This window comes from Rhinatrema bivittatum, chromosome 2 (genome assembly GCF_901001135.1).
Source record: "Rhinatrema bivittatum chromosome 2, aRhiBiv1.1, whole genome shotgun sequence".
Taxonomy (NCBI): Eukaryota; Metazoa; Chordata; class Amphibia; order Gymnophiona; family Rhinatrematidae; genus Rhinatrema; species Rhinatrema bivittatum.
In genome coordinates this window covers 787,599,172-787,620,577 of record NC_042616.1, presented here as the reverse complement: position 1 = coordinate 787,620,577, position 21,406 = coordinate 787,599,172, and the positions used below count along the sequence as shown (strand labels likewise).

At 45.8% G+C, this 21,406-nt stretch overlaps 1 long non-coding RNA gene across 1 annotated transcript; it reads left to right on the top strand.

The window, feature by feature from the left end:
• Nucleotides 1–11,267: 11,267 nt before the first annotated feature.
• On the top strand, nt 11,268–20,780 carry LOC115085736. Its single transcript, XR_003854948.1, has 2 exons — nt 11,268–11,406; nt 20,383–20,780. It is a non-coding gene; the product is annotated as an uncharacterized LOC115085736 (long non-coding RNA).
• The last annotated feature ends 626 nt before the right edge of the window (nt 20,781–21,406 follow it).

Genomic DNA, 21,406 nt, shown 5'->3' with positions numbered 1-21,406 from the left:
CACTGCATGCAGGAAGATCACAACACCCCTGGTATCAGGGATAGGGCACTGTGTGCAGGAAGATCACAATACCCCGGAGGAGTGAGGGGTCAGGCAGCTCCCCCCTGTCTGTGAAGCCAGCCTCTCACTAGTAATGCAGGGAGGGAGCTGTCTCAGACTTCACCATCCCCCCCCCCCCCCCCCTTACCCACACACCATTCACTAGCTGGGACATGGGGGAAGTCAGGAGTGAGGGTCAGGCAGCTCCCCCCTGTCTGTGAAGCCAGCCTCTCACTAGTAATGCAGGGAGGGAGCTGTCTCAGACTTCACCATCCACCCCCCCCCCCTCACCCACACACCATTCACTAGCTGGGATATGGGGAAAGTCAGGAGTGAGGGACAGGCAGCTCCCCCCTGTCTGTGAAGCCAGCCTCTCACTAGTAATGCAGGGAGGGAGCTGTCTCAGACTTCACCATCCTCCCCCCCCCCTCACCCACACACCATTCACTAGCTGGGACATGGGGGAAGTCAGGAGGGAGGGTCAGGCAGCTCCCCCCTGTCTGTGAAGCCAGCCTCTCACTAGTAATGCAGGGAGGGAGCTGTCTCAGACTTCACCATCCTCCCCCCCCCTCACCCACACACCATTCACTAGCTGGGACATGGGGGAAGTCAGGAGTGAGGGTCAGGCAGCTCCCCCCTGTCTGTGAAGCCAGCCTCTCACTAGTAATGCAGGGAGGGAGCTGTCTCAGACTGGTATCAGGGTTAGGGCACTGTGTGCAGGAAGATCACAACACTCCTGGTATTAATAGGGATAGGGCACTGTAAGAGATGACTGTAGTAGATTGAATAAAGATCTGATGTTTCTGCTCTCCTCACACCAAACAAAAACAACACACAAGCAGAGAAGCCCTTCTTACAAAGCTGAGCTAGTGAGTTAAGTAGGAGGAAAAGTAAACATACTGGTGCCAGTGTGGCTACTTAAAAAATACACTTACCAACAATCAATTACATATATTTGAACTGTGTACAGTTCCAGCCAGGACCACCTTTCTAAAATGCACAGTGATTGGTAAATTCAACATGCACTAGCATTTCAGGTGCCTGCTAACAAAAATAATAAACAAACAAGTTCTAGTCACGTGAGTGCTGATCATTACATTACTTTTTTTGTCAAGCTTCCAACTGTTTCCATTTCACATCCCCCCAACCATATTGGTAACATCAATAGATAAGAGCACAGCCAGCCAATAGGAATACATACATACATATTCATTCCTAAGTGACCTTTACTGACCTGGGAAGTGTGAACACTTTGTTTCATTTTCTGTTGGTGTTCGTTAGTTTCCAGTTCCATTTCCCATCCCCCCAACCATCACCTCAGTGGTAACCTTGGTAACATCAATAGATAAGAGGGCAGCCAGCCAATAGGAACACATATTCATTCTTAACTGACCTTCAGTGACCTGGAAAGTGTTTATTTGTATCATTTTCAGTTAGTGCGCACTAAATCGAGTTAGTGCGCACTAACGGGGAGTTAGTGCGCACTAACTCGAGTTAGTGCGCACTAACACGATTTAACGATTTTTAACGATAAATCGTTAGAATTTCTATTGTATCGTGTTCTATAACGATTTAAGACGATATAAACATTATCGGACGATAATTTTAATCGTTGAAAAACGATTCACATCCCTATTAAAAAGTGGACTGTGAGCTGTTCTTTACATCAATGAGGGGGTGATTACTATTCCTCAATGACCTATTCACAAGCAACTTAAATGTTTTTATGCACTTCTCAATTCTTAATTTAATCAAACGAGATGGGCAAAGGTCTAATTGTGACATTATAGCTTGCAAGTAAGGTATAATATCTGCCAAACCAACCTCAATAAATAAGAACCAAGACTTTTCAACAAGAAAAGCATACACCTCTTTCTAACCAGTCAAAAGAGTAGGGGATAAACTCTTCCTCTCGATCTGAATAGTTAACTCTTTCTAAACCTTTTTCATTTTCAGTACAAAATACTAAGCAAAATTCTCACAATCTAACCTAGGTCCCCACTGCCCTCTCTGGGTGTTACGGTCGTGGACCCTTGGGCCAGCTGGGACGGTGGATGGTATGCTGTGAAGGACCACAGCAAGCGTCACAGCCGGGAGGCGGCACAGAAGAGGCTTCACCACTGGAAGTCCGAGGTCCCCCCAGGAGTAACCCATAGGGACCCTGACCTTGGACTTAGGTGGGATCCTATGCAACCAAGGATCCGGGCAGCGGCTGAAGAGATGGACTGCTGGGCCCCAGTAGCTGGAGAGTCTTCACCCTCGGAAGCCCACGGCTCCCCCGGGAGGAGCCCATGAGAGCCCGAGCTGCTGGGACTTAGGAGAATCCTCTGGGCCAGCAAGTACCGGATACCTGAGGTGATGAAGAAGCCAAAGTCAGTGTCCAAGAGCGAAGTTGGGTCGGAAGCCAGAAGTCATAGATCCAAACCAAAGCCAGGGACAAAAGCAGAAGACGGAGTCGTGGGATGGAGCCGGGTCGGGAGCTTGAGGTCAGAAGACAATACCAAGCCAGGAACGGAAGCTGGAGACAAAGTCATGGGACGGAACCGGGTCAGAAGCCAGAAGTCAGATGTCAATACCAAAACCAGGGACGGAGGCTGAAGAGTAGTCAGGAGACACAGCAGGATCAAAGCCAGAAGACACAAGAGACGATCCAGGATCTGAAGCGGCAACTAGAGACTCAGATAAACTGAGGAACCTCATTGCAAGGCGAGGTATTGCTGCAGCTGCCGGTTTTAAATGGCCCAGCAGCGTCTGACATCAGCAGAGGAGCTGTCCACGTTTCCCGCGCTGGCCCCTTTAAATCTGCAGCCCCAGTGCATGTGCGCGTGTGCGCCTAGGGGGCATGGCCAGCCGCTGATTGGCGTCTCCCTCGCAGGGAGAACGCCGCGGAGGACCGCTCCTTGGGTCTAGGAGACCAAAGTGACGGTGTTCCTGCGGCTGGACCGGGCCGCCTGGTGAGTGCAGGTCCCGGGCAGTGCCCCGGGGCCATAACAGTACCCCTCCCTCCTACGCCCCATCCCTTGAGGCCGGGGTTTACCAGGATGATCCAGATGAAACTGGTGGAGAAGGCCTTTGTCCAAGATGTTGGCGGCTGGCTCCCAGGAATTCTCTTCGGGGCCGTAGCCCTCCCAGGAGAGAAGGTACTCCCAGCACCTGAGGCGGAACCGTACATCAAGTACCTCTTTAACCTGATAGATGGCGTCTTCCTGTGCCTCGGGAGTGGCTGGTGCAGGCAACTTCTTGTGGAAGGGAGAGAGAACCAGAGGCTTCAACAGGGAAACGTGGAAGACGTTATGGACCCTGAGCGTGTGCGGGAGACGGAGGCGGTAGGAGACAGCCCCTATCCTATCTTTGACAGTGAAGGGCCCAATGTACCTTGGGGCCAAACGCATCGAAGGGAGCTGTAAGCGGAGGTGTTTGGTGCTTAACCATACCTTCTCCCCAGGAAGGAACACGTCGCAAATGGTACACAACCTTTTTCATAATAACTGCCGTGCGCTGGAGTCTCTCCCAAGTGGATTTCCAGATCTGGTTGCAACTGTCGGGCGGTGATCTGTACAGCTGGAGACGGCACATCTAACGGTACTGGCAAAGGAGGCCATAGACGTCTGTCATAGACCGTGTAAAAGGGGGACCTTCCAGTGGCGGAGTGCTTGTGGTGGTTGTAAGAGAACTCCACCCACGGGAGCAAGGCCACCCAGTCATTTTGCAGGTCTCCCACGAAGGAACGGAGGAACGTCTTCAAGGTCCAGTTTGTGCATTCTACCTGGCCGTTGGCTTGGGGATGGAAGGCGGTAGTGAAGTCGAGCTGGACCCCAAACCTTTCACAGAGCGCCCTCCAATACTTTGCCATAAACTGGGAGCCCCTGTCCGAGGCGAAATATATGCTGCATAAACAAGTTCACCAGTTCAGGTGCGGAGTGCAGTTTGGCGAGGGGCACAAAGTGAGCCATTTTAGAGAACCTGTCTATAGTAACACAGATCACTGTTTTCCCTTCTGGAACAGGCAGATCTACAATGAAGTCCATTGACAAGTGGGTCCACGGTTCTGTGGGCACAGGTAGAGGCTGAAGGAGATCCCAGGGACGACCGGTGGGAGTCTTCTGTCGGGCGCAGGTCGGGCAAGAGTTAACGTAGAGTCGGACATCCCTCTTAAACTGAGGCCACCAGTAATACTCAGAGTAACTCCTGGGTCCTGGCTACTCCCGGATGGCCAGTGGTTAGGGAGTCATGGGCCCAGGAGAGGACCTTTTTCCGCAGTCGGAGGGGCACCACAGTCTTCCCCATCGGGACCATGTCAGAGGCCGCGAGGAGCATCTTGGCGGCGCGCACAAGCCCCGGGACGTGCGTATGTCCCAGGGCTTTCCAAAATGGGCTGGCCGGGGGTGGAGCCAGGGGCATGGCAGAAGTCCGCAGGTGGTCCCGAGTGCTCCGGCAGCTGGCCGGTGCGCACAAGTTACTCCTGCCTCGGGCAGGCATAACTCCTGAAAAAAAGGTAGGGGGGGATTTAGTTAGGTCTGAGGGGTGGATTAGATAGGGGAAGGGAGGGAAAGGTGGGGGGGATAAAAAAAAAAAAGTTCCCTCCAAGGCCGATCCAATTTCGGAGCGGCCTTTGATGGAACATGGAAAGCCATCAGGGCTCCCCTTAGGCTCGGCGCGCGCAAGGTGCACAAGTGTGCACCCCCTTGCGCGCGCCGACCCCGGATTTTATAACATGCGCATGGCAGCACGTGCATGTTATAAAATCGGATGTACATTTGTGCGCGCCAGGTAGCGCACACAAATGTACCCCGCGCACGCTTCTTTAAAAATCTACCCCTGGATATATAAATTGCTTTGTATTCAACTGTGAGCATATGGTTGATTGTTGATATAAATTAGTATAGAAGTTGTTTAAATTAATAAAAAAATGTAATGTCTGTATTTAGGTATATTTGAAAATTGATTATATACTTACCTTTATTGTGCTGATGAGATACTTTTTTAGGGAAGTATTTTAGCCAATACACGTTCTCACTGTGAAAATACCACATTCCAATTCCATAAACTATATCAATCCTGGACAACATCCTGAGAGAAAATCACATCTAAAGTGTTATCCTAGATATGTGTTTGCATATATATGTTCTGGGAAAAAAACTTGAATTAATCAATTCAGTGCTGACTGCCTTGAGCAGGCTGTTTGGTTTATGCACAACCTCTAACAGTTTAATTAGACGATGGCGGACAATAGTTCAAAGGTCATATTCTGCATTTGTGAAAGAAATTTGCTGAGGCACACTTATTGGTCTCCAGCCATTGTTATGGTGATCCGAGGGCAAGTTGAAACCATGGTATCATTATGCTGTAACACCAAGAAGAGTAACTCTTTTGGTTGTCTCTGAGAAATCCTCTGCTCTTTCCCCTCACATGGCTGAGGTGTTTATTAACAGAATCAAGGAACCAAGACAAGTGTATTTACAGCCTAAGCCAATGCAAAGGGAAGAGGGAACAGCCTGATGGAAAATAAAATTGAAAGTTTTCAATCTAGCAGGCTGAAAAGCACCTGCCAGAACCAAATACTGTTGGTCAGATGATGGTCTGCTGTCAACTATATTGAGAAAATATGATTTAAAAATACTCATAAAAATAACAAATGGACTGGCAAACAAAAAGCTCTTCCATCTTTGCCAGTGAAGAGCGGAATTGCACAGATGGTTTGTCAGAGATTACAATGGCGCGCACACATTTATTTTGGCCCTCTCTGTTGTGGAGGACAAAGCTAATTAGGGTGGCCAACATAGCAGTCTTTCATCTAAAGCTGGGAAGCAAGAAGGCTGAGAAAATATCGATCGGCCAGTACTGATATTATTCTCAAGGATTCAGTGAATTTGGAAGTCATGAAGTTTCAACCTCTTTTTTTCCAACCCCTCCCCCCTCTCTCTCTTTTCTCCCTAATAGTTTCTAAAAGAAGGTTTAATGAGCCTGATCATTAAACCTTGCTCTGTTGGCAGAATTTGATTTGAGATCACTTTCATTATTGCATCAAAGTGACATGCCGTAGTTCTCATGTTTGCTACTGTGTGTATATATGCTTGCAGGTAGATAAATAGAAAGATGCACATTGAGAATTATGTCAGGTATCGAGCTGTGTTTGCAGTAGGTAGGGGCAAATGAGATGACTCTTACAGTCATTGCCTGCCTTTAAAAAGACCCAGCTGAAACAAAGGTTTTATATGTGAATAGAAGTTGACATTATCTTACAATTTTGTATATATTTGCACAAACATTTAACATAAATCAGAAAACTGACACCCAAAAATATCTGAAGAATTGGTTCATTACCAACATCCCAAAAAGTCGGGACCTATCTCAGCTACCCCACTAACTGTCAGGCCTGACCAGGGCCTCCGCAGGCCCCTCTACTTCCCCACCCCCCACTGCCAATAAACTGTGGTTTCCCCATTGCTGTCTAACTGGCCGGGTCCCTCTGCCTCGTCCCACTCCCCCCACCCCTGTAACTAAACCCAGGAGCGGCTCAAGGCACTCTGCTGCCTGAGGCGAAGGATGAAATGGCACCCCTCTTCCTCCATGGCCCGGTGCAGGTGAAATAACCGAGAACCAGGGCAGGGGGAAAGCAATGGAGGGTGAAATGACTTGCCCAGGGTCACAAGGAATGGCAATAGGATTTGACCCCTGGCTTCCCTTGTTTGCTCTAACTACTCAGTTTTTGGGCCTGCACTAGGGGCCACCGGAGAAATGTTTAATGAGGTGGGGGAGGACTCCACCTCTTGGGTCTAGAAATAGGACTCCTCCATTCCCTATTGCCTGCCTCCCACCCTTCTCCAGGATCTTCTCCCTGGTGGTGTGAGAGGTTGGTGAACGGTGGGAGTCTGTGTGTGTGTGATACAAGGGTATTAGAAGCCCTAGACAAACTTTACAGCCTTTCATTCCCCCTTCCCTCCCCTCCCCACATAAATAAAACATCCATTTTAAAATACCTAACCTAAAAAGGCAGATTGCAAATGGAAAATAGAAAGTACAATCTTCTAAAGTAAAAATATCACTTACAACAAGATATATATATATATATGTATATATATATATATATATATATATATATATATATATATTATATAGGCATACACTGCAAAAATACTGTTATTTCTTAACAACTGGATATAAACTGTAGTAATGATATGACAATTTTGTTAAATAATGAACTACGTTATTTAAAGTGCCAATAATATTACACCTATAACGACAACAACCCTCATTCGGGAGACAAATGTTTGCACTGTGGCATGTTTCTTTCTATTCACTTAGATGAATATGGGATTGGTAACCCATTACAAAATGAATTGCTCACCGTGAATAATATATAATTATCGGGTTTGTTGTGGTAGGTTTTTTTTCAAAAAGAATATGAACTTTGATGGTTCCTTTCTTTCAATTTTTTCAGTGTTTTGACAAATTCTTTTTTTATCCGTACACTATATTCATTGCGAAGTGTATCCACAGATAAAAGAAAGAGAAGACACTTATCGTAGTGTTGAATTACAGCGGCACTTTAACTTCTGTGCCCTGTCCAAAACGCCCGACTGTGTACCACAGTTTCAACCTTAAACTGCTTGTTCAACAATGCCCGACACAGCGTGTGTTTCGTGGAAAGAACTTCATCAGGATCTCGGGCTTCAAGTTTCTCTGCGGATAGAACTCTCAGCGTCTTGGCGTATGAATACGCCAAGAGTTCTATCCGCACAGTTCTATCCTCTCAGCGGATAGAACTCTGCTGAGAGGAGTTCTATCCACAGAGAAACACTTGAAGCTCGAGCCCCTGATGAAGTTCTATCCACGAAACACATACTGTGTCGGGCATTGTTGAACAAGCAGTTTAAAGAAACTGTGATACACAGTCGGGCGTTTTGGACAGGGCACAGAAGTTAAAGTGCCACTGCGATTCAACACTACGATAAGTGTCTTCTCTTTCTTTTATCTGTGGATACACTTCGCAGTGAATATAGTATACGGATAAAAAAAGAATTTGTCAAAACATTGAAAAAATTGAAAGAAAGGAACCGTCAAGGTTCATATTCTTTTTGAAAAAAAACCTACCGCAACAAACCCAATGATTTATATATTATTCACAGTGAGCAATTCACTTTATAATGGGTTACCAATCCCATATTCATCTAAGTGAACAGAAAGAAACACGCCACAGTGCAAACATTTGTCTCCCGAATGAGGGTTGTTGTCGTTATAGGTGTAATATTATTGGCACTTTAAATATACTGCAAAAAAGCACACTATCAATAATAATAGTTTAATAGACTTAATAAATTACCTTTTTCATAGTATTCAAGGTGGTTTTCTGGATCCCATATGGTACCTCTCTAACCCATCATTATTTGTTGATTATAACTATGAATGTTACTTTTGTAATCCACTGTGATCTTTACATGGAACAACTGTATATGAAATATCTACATAAATAAATAAATGAATATTAAGCCTATGGTAAAGTGGACTGGGTGTGGCCTTGGCCCACAGAAAGCCAGGAATAAACTGAACTACAATTCCAATGTAGTAAGCCTTCCAATTCATAATTCCCAGCACTCAACCTATGAAAAAGCCATACTGCAAATATTATATCAGGCCCTAAACACCAATATACATCCTATTAGGAAAACAGATTAAAGCCAGGTTGTTGTAAATCCCTACACAGAAACTACATGCTAACAAAATACCTAAAGCCTCAGTCACACAAGCAGAACACAGACTCTCACCAAATACAGAACAAAGAGATCATAAAATATAAATTGAAACGTGCAGACAAAAACTGAACTGGAAATCACAAGAAGCCAAACTCTGTAAGCAATGCAGACATAATCAAGAAATATAAAACATTAAACATAGCAATAAAAAGAATGTCAAATCTGCTGATAAATTCAGCCAATTAAAAACATGTATAAAAATGTTTAAAAGATTACCAAACAATAATAAAATATTTCAAAACAGCAGATACATCACATCCAATAATTAAAACTAACAAGGATAAAAAAAAAAAAATCTCCCTCTCTCCATACCTGGAAACTTTAGATTTCCAGTCCTCCTGAGATTGTCGTAGATTGAAGGAGAGTGAGCAAACTTTAATCTGTCTCACACACACACATATATATATATATATATATTTTGGCCAGCTTGGGGGGGCCTCCTGACCCCCCCAAGCTGGCCAAAAGTTCTTTTTGGGCCGAACGAGCCGTCCGGCGCGAACGAGCCGGGAATCACGTGACGCCGGCGTCACTCGACGTGCCGCCGACGTCACATGCTTCTCGCCAAGGATTGCAGAAATGGCGTCCTCACTCCTCGCTCCATCACCAGGGAGTTGTGGTAAGTCGGGGGGGGGGGGGGGATTAAGGAGGGTGAGGGGGTTTATATTTTTATTTTGGCTCAACAATCGCGATTTCCCACATATCGAACATATCTATGTTCGATATGTGGGAAATCCGATCGTTTATGTCGAATCAATTTTTTAAGTTAAAAAAAAATATGAGTTGCGTTTTACTAATGCGGTCAATCCGAATGCACACCCCTAATATATATATATACAGATATTCTCACACACACACATGTGTGCAGGCACTCTCCCTCATAGACACAAATATATATACATTTATACAACAAAACCCCTTCTCATATATATACAAACACACACAAACAACTTCTCATATATACATCTACATACACACACACCCTCTCATACAGACACCCACCCTTTCATATATACACATACATACACACCCCCACCTTCTCATATGCATATACATACCCTTTCATACCCACTCACAAAGTCAAAGTCTCTTACACACATTTTGGACCTTTTCTCTGGCTGCACAGCAAGGTCTCTTCTGCCGCCAGATGTGGGGAAAACACTGGCAGCATCTCAGATCCTTTCCTGCCGCTGGCTACATGGAAAACGCTGGCCAGTCTCCTTTCACTTTGCCTTCTCAGGCCCCCAAACTCCTTCACCCTCCACTATCTCTCCCCTTCCCCGCTAGGCTCAACCCCTTTCATTCTATCTCCACTTCCAGAGTTTGATCCCTCTCTCAATACTGTCCCTCACACAGACTCCCTCTTTCCCTCTCTCTCATGCACATACCTACCCTCTCGTACAGGCACCCTCTCTCTCTCATGCATACACCTTCACAAAGGCTACCTATGTCTCTTTCTCTCTCTCTCTCTCTCTTTCTCACACACAAACACACACACACACATATCCCTTCACACAGACTCTTCTCTCACACACTCCCTTTTTCAAGCACAAGGCTACCAATCTCTCACAAACATACACATTCCTTCACAATCTCCTCACAAAGACTCCCTCTCTCTGGCACACACACACACCCCCTCATTCATGCTCTTCCAGACACACACACACACACACAGACACTGACTTGTAGTCTTAAACACATAGCTCGACACACAGTTTCTCAGTATCTCACACAACCAGTACACACAGAATCACCGGGCCCTGCTCCACTCACGGCATGCTGGGACATTCACCTCTGTCTTCACTGCGACATGGCACACCAAAGCTGTTACAGTAGTGGATCCTTGGGCCGAAGGGGAGTTGACGCCACCTATGGGGAGGAGGTCCACAGGTTCCCACCGTCAGCTGGCGAGGCCTGAGAATGACTGAGACCCCGAGGAGCCTTCACCACTACCAGACTTCATTCCCCGCAGGTTGAGCCCTTGGGTACCGGGGCTGGCTAGACTTACGTGGGATCTCAGGTACAGGGAGTCTCGTGGTCTAGAAGCCAGGAAAAGATCAGGGCAGGCGGCGGTGATCGTGGTCTAGTAGTCAGGCAAGGGTCAGGGCAGGCGGCGATACTCGTGGTCCAGTGGTCAGGCAAGGGTCAGGTCCGGCGGTGATTCTCGTGGTCCAGTGGTCAGGCAAGGGTCGGGTCTGGCAGTGATTCTCGTGGTCCAGTAGTCAGGCAAGGGTCAGGTCAGGCAGCAATGTACGTGGTCCAAAAGTCAGGCAGGGGTTGAAATCCAGAGAATCCAAAACGAAGACAAGTGTCCAGGAATTCCAAGCAGAACGGGAGCCAGAGGAAGCCAAGGCAAGGTCTGAGGGCAGGCCTTGCATAGATATAGGCCAGGGCCCAAAATAGGAAGTAGGGGCAGCGCCTGCCGCTGTCCCTTTAAAAGGAGGGAGGAAGTGCGCGTGTGCACCTAAGGCAGCTGGGAGGAAGAAGCTGCAGTCTGCTGGGCCGCGCCAGGGGGCCGGGGAGGCAGAGGACGGGCGGCACAGGAGGCCGCAGGTCTGCTGCGGCTCCCCGCCGAGACCACGATCCCTGGAGCGAGAGGAATGCCGGCGCGACGCCGGTAAGTGGAAGGGGTCCGGCCGCGGACCTCCGTGGCTGGTGCCCCTAATAAGAGCCTCCTTCCTCTTCGCCGCCTTGCAGCATGCCGGGGCCTCCTTCCTCACACAGCAAGCTAGGACCTCATTCCTCTTCACCACCAGGGCTCCCTTGATATTCGCTGCAATGCGGCATGTCATAACCTCCTACTTCTTTGCCACCGCGTGGCATGCTGGGGCCTCCTTCCTCTTCACTGCCACGCGGCAAGCCAGGGCCTCCTCGCTCTTCACTGCGACGTGGCTCACCGGAACCTCCTTGCTCTTCACCACCGTGCGGCATGCTGGGGCCTCCTTTTTCTTCACCACAATGTGGCAGGCCGGGACCTCCTTTGTCTTTGCCGCGAACGGGATGGCCGCTCATGGCACAGTTGTGCTTGCTCCTAATTCTGCGCAGAAACTGGAATTTCTGCGTGTGGGGCAATTCTGCAGTCCGCAGCAGCGCAGAATGCCCTCAGGACTAAGAGTTTGCCTAAGGTTTCAGGGGCAATTTTGCCACCTCAAAACCTTGCCACCTGAAGCCGCCTCACCCTGCCTCACTATAGAACTAAACCAGAGCTAGGGAGTCCCCATCCCCCACTTACTGCTTCCTTGATGGTCTTCAGTGAAGTAATGTGAAGAAGCAATTCCCAGTCATTCCTGCCCCAGCAGCTTCCCTTAAAATTGGCCGTAAACCTTGTTTTATTGCTGTATTACTTTACGACTGTAAAACAATATGGTGCCAGCCGGCCAATCCTGAGACCAATGCAATTTTTAAAGGGGAGCCGGTGAGGCAGACACGACTAGGACTCACGCTTGCTCCGTTCTTCACCGAAGACCCCATGGAAGGGGTGAGTGGGAGCTGAGAAGTCCCCGGTCTCAACTGATTTATGCTGGGCAAGAAGCAGAGAAGCCCAATTAGGTCAGGAGTGGCAGGGGAGCCTAATTTTCAGGGGGGAGGGATAGAAGGGCTCATGGAGGGCTTGGTCAGACTAGCTATAGTAGGGAGCCAGGAAGGACCTATTTTGGTTTGATTTGTTTTTTAAATTTAATATTAAAGTTCAGCAAATGAACCTAACTGAAATAAACATTAAAAGAACCAAAACCTGAATAATTAGAATAATAATAATAATAATAAATAAAAAAGAAAAAAAGAAAAATCAAACGGAAACAAAAATGTTCCCCTTGCACATTGGCTGCTGCATCCAGAAGGGTTATAGGTAATGTGGTGTATAGGATAGGGGAGAAATGGCGTAGAAGGCGAGAGAAACAGAGAGAGTAGGAAGATAAAGAGGAGACATACAAACATGTGCTTGAACTCTTCAAAAATAAATCTGCATTTATTTATACAATGCCAATGAATTTCCAAGCAAAAGATTAGCAATGGACAATGTTTCTTCCAGCACTGCAGTATAATTTAAAGGGGCTGATGAAATAAGCCGTGTTGACTCTTGCATTGCGTTTTAACCCATTGCAACAATATGGATTTTTTTCACTCTAAACTAACCCTCACAGTAATGGGGGTTTTAGCACAGAAAAAAACACACGCTAAAATCTAGTTTAAAACCTGCACTACGATTAGCACATGCTTATGCAGACTCCATGCAAATGAGTGAATTTGCTAGTACCCTGCAATGCATGGAGGTGATAGAGCACCTCCTACTGGGCACTCATGGTATAAAAGGACAAAGTCACTGGATGCCAGAGCCCCCCGTTTCCTGTGAAAGATTTTTCAAGATTCTTCAGCAAGCGTTGGCAAATTCTGTGGGAATTTTCTTTCAAAATTTGGTGGCAATTATGTGGCAGTTTTGCATAATTTTGCATATATTTACAATTTAAATATTTTTTTTTAATTTACTTTATACAAATAAAGTTTTCTGACATTTCCGTGTCCAGTTAATTTATTTGGTGATCAGAGCTGGGCAGGAAAGAGGAAAGGGGATTTAGGAATGGGAAGAGAGAGGGGAAACGTAGAGAGATAAGGGAAGGAGGAGGACAGAGGGAACGTGAGAAGAGGAGGGAGGGAATGGAAAAGGGATCAGGAGTGGGGAAGATAAGGGATGGAGAAGTGGGAAGAAGCAGAGTATTGGGGTGGAAGAAAAGGAGGGACGAAGAGGAGGAATGAGAGGAATAGGTAGAGAAAGAAGGTAGGAAGCCACATCCCCTCTTTCCCTTATCCCCCCTTCCAAAGTCCCCTTTGATCCCCTCGCTCTCCCACTTCCTTCCCCACCCATACCCCCCACCTATTCTAGTTCCTTTCCTCCCCCTCTCCCACAAACCCCTCAATCACCCTGGTTCAACTCTCTCCCCACCCCACAATAAACCCCTCATTTTCTCACTGGTTCACTCCTCACCAAAAAAAAACCCCTTCAACGTTCCTCCTGATTCACTCTCTCCGCTCCCCCAACAACCCCCTCACTTTCCCCTAATTCTCTCCCTCACCCACAATAAACCCCTCACGTTCCTCCTGGTTCACTCCCTTCCGCCCAGTGATCCCCAGTTCACTCCTCCCTTCTCCCCCACCGGATCCCTTCACTCACCAGTGTCTACTGTGAAACAGGAGGAGGTCAATGGCAGCCTTGCAGCTCCCCTGGCCCATCCTCTCTCCTCCACTACTGGGACCTGGGCATTGAACTGCTTGGTTGAAAGTGTGCCATTCAGGCCCAGGCAGGGGAGGAGGGACCATGGACCGGAGGCGCTACCAGGCTGCCATCCTCCTCCGCCTGTCTGGAACTCATAGGAGTCAGTGAGCTAGGGGATGCAGGGGGAGGGGCTAGATTGCATCGTCCACTGCCACCAATGATTTGTTTTTTTTGCTTTGAAATGGTTCTCGGTATCCTGCCATACTTTGGCCAGGATTGGCTAATTCTGCAGCAAAATCCTCATCATGGCTGCACTATTGAAAGGGGCTGGAGGAAACTGGATTTATGATGGGTGTGAAGCCCTTAATGCATGCATTAGGAGGGTTTCCTGTTACTTATTGTTCCATGTCACTCACTGACTAGAAATGTCTTCCAGGCGAGGATGCATATTCCTCCCAGAGGCTCACGGCTTCAGCAGGAGTAAGGTGTTCCTTCCATTGCCATTGATTTGGAAGTCTCTCTGTCTCTCAGCTCTTGTCTGTGCAACTGCACAGATTGCACTATAAACCTACATTACTGAACAGCTGAACATTTCCATCTAGTGCATGCTCAGAATACTTTCTGAGTTACTACCACTTGGGCTCTCTCTCTCTGACTCCCATTGTAAATTCAGTTTGCTCTAGCCCCCTTCAAAAGGCCCCAATACACGAGGCCCCCAAGCCAAATGAAAGCTTCTCCATCCACTAGGCCTAACAGATTTCGGCCTGTAAGACAACTCTGCAAAGGAATGTTACAGGACATTTGCTGTGTGTTTGTTTTTGCTTATAATACAGGAAAGTCACCAATTCATCCATGATGTATTGTTGGATTCTGGGTGCCAGAGACAATGTTCAAAGCCAATGTTTTAGCAAGGTGTTGCTCTAGTAGTGTGAAATGAATGACACAGACATGACTATTTCCTCTCTTCTTCTGATGGAAAGGCATCGTAGCTAACTTTGTACAGAAGCCCCATTTAACATCCTGAAAGTGATGTTTCACTTGTGCTACTGTCCTGTTGGAGACTCCAAGGCTATTTGTTTCTAAATATGCTCCTTTGCTGCTTTTCTTGAGTCTATGCCAGACAGGATGCTGTGCTTCTTGAGGACCCATCTCCAGAATGGAACCCTGACCATTGCCTGGATACCGATTCTGCACAACCTCCACCTGCCCTGACATTGGCCTGGCTACAAACTCTACCTGACTGCTTTCCATGGGACCCTCACATAGTGGTGCTGGCCTCAAAACCCAAGGGTGCAACCAGTGGGGGGAAGAGGCTGGTAAAGGTGAAACCTAGCACCTGTCTGAGCGAGTCTGCCTACTGTAGGTGAGGCCCAGCCGGTTCTCTAGCTGTGCAGTGCCAATCCCACCACAGCTGAGGAGCTTACACTTCGTGACAGGTACTTTCCCCAAAGGAAATGAGAATTTCACCCACCAGGAAAGAACTTGCACAGTTCTCTAATGTGGTAAGGACTTCCTTTATACATCTGTGCCAGATTCACCAGTTGTGCAACTATGCTGAAAAACACAATCTTGTTCCCATGATATATACATTAAATCACTAGGGATGGGAAGAAGTAAAATTTTGCTTTGTTATTCATTTTGTTTTGTTTTGGTTTTTTTTGGGGGGGGGACATTAAAAATTGTATTTATGTAATGTTTATTTCATTTATTTAGTTAAAAAAAACAAACAAAAGAAACATTACAAAAGAAATGAAAAAAAAAAAGAAACAGGGCCTCCTGTCTGAAACACCCATCCCTCCTACCTGAAAAAATGTTGGGACCAAGACCTCCCCAGCCTCCACTTCCTGGTCCGGAAGGAATCCAATGATGAGGACTAGGCCCAGGCTGAAGCCCTAGATTGCAGTAGGTCGCCGTGACCTTAACAATTCTGTGGAAGGCTCAGGCTTAAAGGCCTGGTCTTGCCATCAGGGTCTAGGCGTAGACCAAGACCCAGGCACAGGCCCAATGACAGGGCCCGGTCCGGAGGCCAGGTGCCAATGCCAGGGCCTCAGGGTGGAACAAGGACCGACACTGGGGCCTGTCCTGGAGGCCTAGGCCTTGGCTGGGTCCCAACACCTGGGCCTGGGCCTAGGTCAAGATCTTGACCCAGGCCCAGGCCCAATGTCAGGTTCTGGCCTGGGCAGTCCATTTTCCTGTATATCAAAATGGCAACCTTGACTGTAGATGGAGCCACCATAGTTAATCTAGGCCATGCCCTGGTGTCAGGATCTGGCTCCAGACTGAGCCCTAGTGTCAGGCCGGAACCTGTGCCGCAATGTTGGATCCCTGATTGGGAAGCAGATAATTGGAGACAATTTTTGGTGTCTCGGCCAACACATAGACTCTGGCATCATGCTCAGGCCTAGACCAATAATTATTCATTGGCTATAGCCTCCACCTAGGCAAGGCCCTGGCCTTGGACCTAGGCCCAGGCCCTGAGATCATGCTCGGGCATAGACAGAGACCTCTGCTTTGAGCCTTGACCTATTCCCTAGACCCCAGCCTGGGTCCTGGACCTAGGTCTGACGGAATGCTTGTTTTTTTTGTTTTGAAAACAAATTGTGGAAACCAATGAAATTTCATCAGATTTTCAATTGTTTTGTTTTCAGAATGAAATAAAATGAAATAGGAAATGTAATCTCATTTCCTATTTTGTTTGTCCTGAATGCTCATCGCTATTAATTACCAGCCAAATCAACAACTATTGCAACTCTCTATTGATACATCTGATGAAGTGGCTCTGGTCCTCAAAAGCTCATGCATCAATAAATGTATGAGCCTATAAGTTACCTCTTGCTTTTTAATTTTTTTTTCTATGTAATGACATCGTAAAATACAGTCTGAAGTGACTCTAGCTTCTACAGAATGCAGCTGCTAGAAACTTGGTAGGGGCAAAAGCAATCAATCACATAACACCAATACTACACCAGCTACACTGGCTCCCAGTTAAAAGCAGGATACTATTTAAAACCCTCTGCTTCATCAACATCTACAAATGTGTGAATAAACGAGTCACTTAGTATTTTTCTCAGATTCTTTTCCTCTACATATCCTTTAGAAAACTCTGATCCTCCCAAAAGGCTCGTTTCTCCTCCCCTCCTCTAGCTTTGGCTAGACTATTCTGTGCCTCAAGTTATCTTACCTCACTTTCAGGAAAAAAAAAAAAGCTAAAGCATAGCTCTTTAGCTACACTTTCTCTTAGAATACCCTCAGCAGATACACTCAGTCTTTCTGACCTATCTACCTGAATCATCAATGCTTCTCAATGCTATCTATTGTAAATTTGATTCAATTGTCATTGTAAATTATTTTCACTTTTAGTGAAAACGTGTTTTTTAATCCAACTTGAGGCCACTCATGAAAAAATAAAAATATCAGAAATCTATAAATAAATAAAAACCAAGCTCTTTATAGCAGCCTTTTGTTATGGCTGGAGTAGTGGACCCTTGGGCCGGCCGTGCGGAGCGATAGAAGAATGTGAAGAAGACTCCGCAGAGATGAGATGGCCGGGAGGCAGCATGGACCCGGGATACCAGACAGAAGCTTCGCCACTGGAAGCCCGAGGTTCCCCCGGGAGGAGCCTGTGAGGATCCAGGCCGCTGGGACTTAGGAGGGGTCTCCCGCAACGGACGGTCTGCAGAGCGGTGGATGTTCCAAGGTCAGTGCTGGCAGCAGACAAGGATAATTAGTAGACGAACCAGAATCAGTTACCAGGAAATCAGTCCGAGAGCAAGGTGAATGTGAATGAGACTGGAATGAGGCAGGGCCAGGAGCGGGAGCTGGATCAAGGCTGGAGCAGAAACGGAAGCTGGATCAAGGCTGGAGCAGGAATGGAAGCAACTGGATACTCACACCAGAGTGAACCTCATTGCAAGGCGATTTCCTGGAGCAGGGCCCGGGTTTAAATACCCTGCCAGCGTCTGACGTCACTCTGGGGGCCGGCCGAGGTTTCCCGTGCCTGCAGCTTTAAAAGCTGCCTCTTCGTGCGTACGCGGTGGGCGGGGCCATGTCCGGGAACTCAACGGCGAGTCCCTCGTGGAGACGCCACAGCAGAGAAAGGCCCATGCAGGCCTGGAATTACGCCGGAGGGACCGGCAGACTGCCGGGGCTGGTGGGGAAGGTAAGAGCCCGGTCGCGGGAGCCGCGACCGGGATCGCAACACCTTTGACCCTCATTCAGTCACCTAATCCTGACTGGACTGCTTTAATCTCAGTCTGGGACTCTCCTGTCCCAGCTGAGCTGAGCATTGTCTATCTCACTAACCACCAGACTCTAAAGCTTTAGGAAGCCTCACTGTCTGATTTACTGATGTGACATTATACTTGCTGCTTAACCTGAAATCGGCGTGAATTTTTTGTTTTAACGTTCAGCGTCTTTCTGCCGCCGACTGTCAATGTCAAAACAACCGGATGTGCAGATTTAGACCGCAAACGTAAGTTATGAGGGAACTCTTTAATTTAATACAATTCTTTATCACGCTGGTATTATCTGATGAGTCTAACATTCTTTTTATAGTACACAAAGAATTCTTATCGCAGACGCACTATTGACCACCACGAATCAAGTGTCCTATCTCAGTCCACCGCCGTTTATTAGTAGTTGTAGTTACATCACTTCAAGGATTGTGTCATTTGATATTGTTGCAGGTATTTATGACCTTGCCGAGATTCATGAGCTTACAAGTGATTCTCTGATGAAGAATTAATTTTCGAAACTTTGCAGCATCGGGATTGTTACACTGACAGCACGAAGTCTCTATCAACTACGATCCTGGCATTATAACAGAGAGCATAATACAACAGTCTGGTAAAACAAGTTTTATGTATACCAGCACATACCTGACCAACAGCTCTGGGGCAACCAATGATTATAATACATCTAACACCTACACTGGTGGGGATGGAATAACAGTAGCCCGATGGGCACCAGTAGCCTTATAAAGGCACTATATGAGATTTTCCCCAGATGCTTTCACACAATCCCTACCCATACTTGTGCTAGACTTTTTTCATGTATATTACCCTCTATCTGTTGCATTATTTGCTATTAAACTATTTCAAACCTATTTTATTAATTAATGCTGCTGAAAACTACTAGGGAAGGAACCCTGGTAAATTGTCTTAAATCTACCCAAAATATCTTACCCTCAGTTAATTTGGTGTAAGACTACCCTAAAAAACTTTCATTGTTCATCTCAAGGCCCCTACACCAAATAGAACAAAAATAATCACACTGATCAGCACAAAAAATAAAAATTCACCCAGATGTATTGATAAAGTTTCCGAACAGTAAACAAAATATATTTCATAATAGCAAACACGATATATCATCGTACAACTTTATAACAAATTTTTAGCAACCTCCAGTTTGATTTAAAAATCTTATCTCTGGCTATAGCAATTCACAACAATATTCTCAGTGATTCCTAGTTTAAAATCAAACATATATTTGAAAATTATAAGGTAATTTTTGGTATTCTGTTATCTTAAACTTGTGACTGCCTTTTAAAATTGTGTGATCATCTCTGCTTTACAATTTAAAAATCCTACCCTTCGTGGAAATTTCTCATCCACAGGCTGGAAACTGAGAATTGCCAGTGGCTGTCTGTTACCTCCTAAATGTCCTCAAGATCTCTCATGTGGGTCTCTCTCTCTCTGCTATATAGGATACTGTAGCATTTGTATATATATTACTGCTAGTCCTTCACTAGTACTGTGAATCTGTCATACAGCTGGATATAACTGCCCTGGTATTATAGTAACTTGGTGCTGCAGTTATGCACAGCTGGTTGTGTGTTTATAAGTGAATTGGTAGTAAGTAAGAAGTTCTTTCAAGAATGAGTAAGTATTCAAAGTGTGTTCTGCCAGCAGCTGTCTCCTAGTTGCTTATACTTTTCCAAATCAATCAGAGGAAATCTTGCCATGATATCATACCAGCGTTGTTCATGCTAGATATTGAACATAAGAACATAAGAACATAAGAACATGCCATACTGGGTCAGACCAAGGGTCCATCAAGCCCAGCATCCTGTTTCCAACAGTGGCCAATCCAGGCCATAAAAACCTGGCAATTGTTCCCAAATCAGCAAAGGTTAATTGCTATCTGATAGCTGGTGCCTCTAATGTCCGGATTTGAGACAATTCACTTACAAAAGTCATACATTCAGCACTTTGTAAAATCAACAACTATTTTTACAGTTTTTGCAGTTCAAATGTCCATGAGTTGATGACCACTAACATATACTTCTGACAGCCTTTTGCTAATTAGCAGTTCAGCTTGTGATTACTAACAAAACCACCATCTGTCTTAAGAAATCTGGTCTTTCCCCTCTTCCCTATCTCACAGAACAAAAACGTAGAGGAAAACTTGAGATATAGACAACAAAAGGTGAAAGGTCAGCTGGACGGAGGAAAACAAGACATCTGCTAGAAGCCAGCAGAATTCAAAGAGAGAAATGTGAGAAAAACAAGATTACATGGTCTACTTAAAAAGAAATTAACTACTAATGTCTATATAAAAAAGGAATATATAAAAATTAGGCCAAAATGAAATATATGCTGGCCCAAGAAATTTATTCTTATATACTTGTGTCTAGATTATATAACTCTGTTAACTGTAACTTCTACTGGATAAACTCTGTTGATCACTGTATCCTATACCCATTGTTAAGTCCATTTCTGCTTTAATATCAATTGAACCCTGTGGTTGAAAAAGCATGATATAAATAAATGATGATTTATATATTTATTTATTTACTTATTTATTTACTTATTTATTTCGTGTTTTTCTTTACCGACATTCGTCAGGGACATCATGCCAGTTTACATGTAACAAGGGAGACAATGTAGAAAATCAGTTACAAAAAACAAGGATGTAAAAAACTGGGAGTTGCAAACGAGAGAAACATATAAATTGGAGGAAAAGGCATGAGAATGGAAATATGAGAACTGAAACTGTAATATATACAAGAGGAAGGTAACAGGGCAACAAATTATATACAAGTCATGATTCCAATATTTAGGGAGCAGGTAGCCGAGAATGATCACAGTAAAATAAATATACAGAAGACATGTTTCTTGGATTTGGGAATGCAAGCTGAGGTGGGAAAGGATTACTATGTACAGAGATTAAGGGTAGGCTTGCTTAAATAGCCATGTTTTGTGTTTTATTTTGAACTTCTGTGCGCACTGCTCCAGTCTGATTTCGGGTGGCATGGCGTTCCAAGCATAAAGGCCAGCAATAGTTACAGCACACTCTTTTGTGGAGTTGAGGTATATATGTTTCGGAGAGGGAGTGTGGAGAGTACCTTTGTATGATGATCTGGTAGGTCTATTGTATGTGTGGAAGTGTATTGAGTCCTTCAACCAGT